Below are 6,218 nucleotides of genomic sequence, written 5' to 3' on the forward strand. Positions count from 1 at the left end.
CTCGAGTGTCCTTCTCCTGCTCCTAATTCCTATGTCTGTATGTTGGTATGTTCGTATGTAATATGTTTAATGGCTTTGCTTCTTTAATTCGGATATGTAATTGCGGCATTTATGGAAAAGACATTACAACTTTAAATATAATGATGTGTGAAACATGGATTGATTTGTTAATTAAACATATTTTCAGGCATGACTAGATCTGATTTATTAATGGGTATTGGAGCAGTGAATTAAGAGCATCCAAGTTAAGGTTGATTGTCTACAATACTCAGTTCTGTAGTGTAACATAAGTGGAGTCCATTATTATGATCCAATTGTACTCTTGAGTGTGAGATGTTTATAGAATTAATTTGGAAGATAATTCAGCACAAAATCGACTATTCTTGCAGATATTGGTCCTGAATTCAAATAACTGTTACTATAAGATGGCACTGCCATTGTCTTTGTACTGTACCATAAGAATTTAGAATTTATTCCAAGTTGTGATATTACTTCTTAAGTGCAGGTTTTTGAAATTTGACAGAAAATTGAAATGTGAACCCCTGACCAATGGGTAAGGTAATAAGTAGCTGAACCATAAAGGTCAGGAAGATCCCAGGTTCAAACCCTGCTTTGTGTTGAGCCAGTTGATCTAAGAGATCTATAATTGTCCTCAGGGCCTCTGATCAGGGTGGAAAAATTGACCATGATCCCAGTTTCAATCATTCCTGAAAGCGCATGTTTAAGGACATGACTGAACATGGCTGTGATGCCACAGTGGTCAAACAGCCTCTTAATGCATACTATTTTGCTCATGTTATGGAATATGAAGTGCCCAGTGCCGGTCAACATGTGTTGGTGGAACTGTACTGCAGCAAGATACTGACACCCACAGGAGAAAAGGAGGAGAAAACATCCTGGATAAAGGGGGAGAACATTTTGTTAAACATTGTTTGAAGGATTTTTATTTGTGTGTGGATTTCAGCAAAGGAAATGGCATGCATTATGTCAGAATATTTATATTCATGTCATGATGGGTTTGAGTGGGTTGTGTATTGCAGCATGTGGAATTCTTGTTTCAGTTTACAACAGATTGAACTCAAATCAGTTAATTTCAACTGGCTGGAATGTAGCTTTTTGGTCATGACTGTGTTTTGGTCAGGTGAGGAGGGGGTCTCAGGCTCCCCTCTTGCCCTTACTCTTATTTGACTGCAACATAGTTTATTCCTTATTAACCAGTGGTTGCACTTACCATGTCAGTGAGTGTTTTGCCTTTTACCTTTAATGTGATTGTGAAAGAACCAATCGGACAGATTTTCTTGAGTTTAAACAAGAGGTGAGTTTATTATATTTAACAATCTAAACCCGATCAAAACATTTTTTTTGAGAAGCTACACATTCACATGAGAATCACACACACACAAATAGATTTCAGAGTGAAAAGTAGATTTTGTGGTTGGATTAGAGCCCAGAATAAATAAAAATTAAATCCACAGTCTGTGAGGTTGGATGATTCCGTGGTCTTCCGGCTGAAGTTGTATTCTTGAAGTCTTTGGCTGTTTAAAGTGCACTTTGTGGCTGGCCCACTTGGTTCAGGATTTTCTTGGAGGCAGTCTTGTAGGTGGCTCTCTTCCCTTGGTCTCTGTTTGTAGAAATCTTTAGGCTTGGAGGGTCCACAGTTGCAGACAGTTTTCAAACTAATGGTGTAATGTGGAGAGAGAGAGAGAGGGAGGCACACAGCCTTTCTGCTACTGCCCAGTCTCAGTTACTGCTTGTCTCTCTTTGTTCAAGGAAACTCCCAGCTGTCACAGAGATGGACATACAGTCACTTGACTGCCTTAGTGTATTCTCTGGAACCTTCTAATGAGATTCAAGGTTCGGAATTGGCTCCCCGGGCCCCAGCGTGCCAATATTTACACTTTGAGGGGTTTATTCTTTCAAAGTCAAGGTATTAGGATTGCCTTGAATGCTGTGCTAATGAAGCAATCTTAGGTAATTCAATCATTTAGAGCAAGCTATTGTTTTGGGTCCCTGCTCCTCAGACCTCTGTCTTCTGTTGGAGGCCTTGGAATATGAAAAATGTTTCAAGGGCAAGTTGCAGTGACCATCTTGGCTGCCAGTTTTTAAAAAGTTAACTGCAGGATTTTTTTCTTTAAAAGTTTAATGTAAGTTTCCAACTGATGAATTAATATTCCTTATTTGGCATATCATTTTTCTTGACAAGTGGAATTATTAATTTATCCACAATTTGTTTTAAATGGTAGTCAAAACAGCTTCAATGCTGTGTGTTACAATTAATTATATTTGTCTGGATTTGTGTGTCTCCCAATATAGAATACAAAACACATTGATTGAGTTACATCTGTTCTCAATGAGAGCTACTAATCTCATTCAAGGTGCTTTATCCAAAGAATACATTTGATGAAAAATATGGAAAAGAAACAATGATTTGATTAATGGAACTACTGAAGAACAAACTACTTAGATACAGATAGGAAAATGCTGGTAAAAATTGAAATGTCTACAACACTGAGATGGATTTTAATCAACACAGAGAAATGTTTGAAAAGAGATCTCTGCCAGTACTCTGAAATGGGTACTATTGCAAGTGTCAGCTTGACTCTGTGTGGCATTCATGCCTTAAGGGTTTCAGCCCCATTCCAAAGACTCGAGCACACAATCTAGATGACATTTCAAGGCAATACAGTTAGTGTGCAGACTATCGGATGAGACATTAAACTGAGACCTCGATTTGGTGCATCTAATAGAATCCTATTTAAAGAAGAGCAGGGGAGTTCTCCTGGTGCTCAACCAACAGCATCAAAAGATCAACTGGTCATTTATCTCACTGCTGTTTATGAGATCTTGCTATGCTGCCGTTGTTTACATTGCAACACTGACTACGCTTCAAAAGTAATTAATTGGTAATGTGAAAGGAGTTATAATGTAATTTCTTCTCTCTATGAATCCTGAAAAATTACTGCTGTTTTGGTGGTGGGAATATACTGTCAACAGTGGGTAAGATTTTGTTCCACCCTTGGAGACGGACATGGAGGTGGGGGCCAAACAAAATGGCAGGGGGCTCCATTCCTGACATTGCCCGGGCCCCCTGCCATTTTGTCTGGGGCAGAGAAGGCTGGCCTTCTCACCCCAGGCCAATTCAGGACCTTAAATGGCCAATTAATGGGCCCTTAAGGGCCTCTTCTCGCCTTGACTTTTTGTTAGAGGTGGAGAGGCCTGCCACCATGGGGAGAGGCCACCAGGTAAAGCCTAGCGGCCTCCTAATGAGGTTGAGGGGGGGGGGGCTCCCTCCTTTGGGGAAATCCAGGACCCCCAGAGGGCCCTCCCAGCAGTGATGGCTATGCTCCTGGAAAGACATCTTTCCATCCTCACCTGCCACCCTCCACCCACCCCTTCTCTGGGGCCAGCCTGAATGGCCCCGGCGACCCCAACCCCACTTACCTGTCCCAGCTTGCAAGGCCTCCTGCAGTACCAGCAGTGGCCACTGCCCCTGGTAGCTCGGCTGGTACTGCAGAGATGCTGGCACAGCAGAGCTGGCAGCCTTCTGATTGGCGAGCAATTCTGGAGGCAGGTGCTCGTCCCTTAAAGGGGCGTCGCGTCTGAAAACAGGCAGTTAATTGGCTGCCTGCTGTAGAATCGCAACGCGGGTCTGACAGAGGGCCCAGGTGGGGTCTCGACTCCATCTTCTGGCCCCGCTACCGGGACCCCCATCACCAGAATAAAATCCAGCCCAGCATTTCAATACTGAAAGGAAATTAGTATTAGCACAGAAAGATGTTGTGACTGCTGCACTAGTAGGGGACTATTATCAATGGATTGGGGTGGAGAATGTTGTCAATACCAAAAGGGCATTTTGGCTAACATTCTTGACAGGGCTTACCGACAGCACTGTTGGGCTCACTAATCCCTCCTCCAGGCAATCTCCCAAATAACGTCAAGTACTTTGTAAAAGAAAAAGTTTTGACTTTTCTTGTGGACATTAAGGGAATGAATGCCAATGCGCGTGTACAGAAAATCTCTGCTACTTTCACATATCATACATCACAGTCCCCATGTAGGCTTTTCATACTGTATTCCATTCTGTACAGTTCAGTGATCACATTTCATGAAGCATTACAGAACACAGTGAGGTCACTATTTGGGCACTCCATACATCATCCCACACACGAGGAGATTTCTTAACATTATTCAATTGCCAAAGGACAGCTCAACGATGTGAAATGTCTAAATGCTCAGTGTATGTATTGCATTGAGATTGTCTCCGGTAAGGTGAAGCTCATAGCTATAAGGTGAAAACAGGTATAAATGGGATTATGGTGCACAGTTAATGAAGCACTGCCTTTGTAAAAGTAATTGACCAACTTTGAGACTGGATAAACTGCAACTCATCCCAAATTCTGCTGTCTGTATCCTGTCCCAGGCCAGGTTCTACTCATCCATCACTCCTGCCCTCACTGGCCCACATCCAGTCCAGTAACAGTTCCAATTTAGAAGTCTCATCGTTGTGTTTAAATTCACTCATGGTCTAGCCCCTCTTCATTTCTTAACCTCCTTCAACCCTACAACACTCTTCCTCAAAACCCTCCATTCCTCTTACTCTGACTCTTGCACGTCCCCTTCCCTTGCTGCATTGGCACCTGTGCCCTCAGGTACCTAGGTCCCACATTCTGCAACTCCCTCTCTAAGCATCTCCACATTCACTCTCTTCCTTTAAGACCTCCTTGGACTAAACTTTTGTTCATCTCTCTTAATATCGCCTTCCTTTAATCCAGTGCACCTTTTTGGATTATGACTCTGCAAAGAACTGGGATATTTTTCTACATTAAAGGTGCTGTACGAATGTAAGTGGTTGTGATGATGGTGAACCTTTAGGTACTTTTAAATTCTGTGTGGAGTTTACCAAAAATCTAGTATGTAAATTTGTTTTAACTTCCAGCCAGAGGTCCTGTGTGTGCAGGCTGAGGTGGGCAGCAAAGCATCTGAGACTCTGCTGTGTGACGTCTGGGAGATTTTAACCTGTCGATTTGCTACCCAAACTTGTTGGCGAGCAGTCATGGCCCTCAAGTAGGAGTGTGATTCCGTGGCAGGAACAGGTCCCACTACAAAGTGGTTGGAAGGCGTGTTGGTTGGGCATCGCAATCAATGGGGTGGGGTAGGGAAGGCCCAAGAGCCTGGAGGGACACTCCTCCTCCTCTTTGCCCACTAGAACAGAAACAATAAAACACTTGCCTTACTGGGGCTCCTCTAGCATTGTTAACATTGTTAGTATTGCAGCCAGGTCCCAATGTTGTCATCAAAGCCCAATCTATGTATTTAAAGAAGGGCCTCACTGCCTTCTGGTGGGTATTGCTCTCGCCTGCTCCGAAGAACATGTTAAGATGGCAACCCGCTGGAAGGCAGTGGGATCGGTGCGGGCAAATTGCCTCACCCATTTTAACTCCCTGCCCACCTAGTTTCTGCCAGGCAGGCAGTGTTAGTATCAGCCCTTGGGAGATTTGAGTGCGAGATCTACTGTTAGAGAAGGTATATTGTTCACAGGCTGAATGCAAGCTTAGTATTTGGAGAACTGGAATTGCAAATTAAGCTCATTAATATCATCTGTTGGTGTTTTCTGATAGTTCTATTTGGACAGTGGAACCAATAATCGATGCAGGTACAATATTTTCTAAGGTTGCAATTGCCTCAAGCTTTAATAACACAGGCTACAGTTCTGGTTCTGATCATCGTTTGAGTGCTTGTAAATTCAGCCCAACATTTGCTACAAAATGGTGTCTCAACAGAAATCCATCCAATGGGTCGTCTTCTACTTGTACCACTTTGTTGGTAGGGTCTGCAGTAAATATAGTCGTTATGTAATGACAAACTAATGATGTTTCAATAATAATGAGGTGATTTGTGAGGACCAAGGACAGCTAGTGATTATCTTAGTAACTCTAAAACTTGTAAAGTTTGAATTAAACTGCATCTAATCTTTGAAGAAAGAAGTCTTTTGGTGGAAGCCGATTTCAGGAACGATAGATGAAAGTTCAATGTCTAGGAAGTATATAACTTGTAATTCATCCGTAACTGGAGTATTTTTCTGTAATAGATGAAGAGAAGCTTGGATAGGTTATCATTTGTTGATTCAGGTACATGTGCACTTTCTCGACGATGAGGTTTTGATATTTCAACTGTAACTGCAATGCTGTCTTTCAGGATTCATCAAACTTCTTCTTCTG

Source organism: Heterodontus francisci, chromosome 19 (genome assembly GCF_036365525.1).
Source record: "Heterodontus francisci isolate sHetFra1 chromosome 19, sHetFra1.hap1, whole genome shotgun sequence".
Classification (NCBI taxonomy): Eukaryota; Metazoa; Chordata; class Chondrichthyes; order Heterodontiformes; family Heterodontidae; genus Heterodontus; species Heterodontus francisci.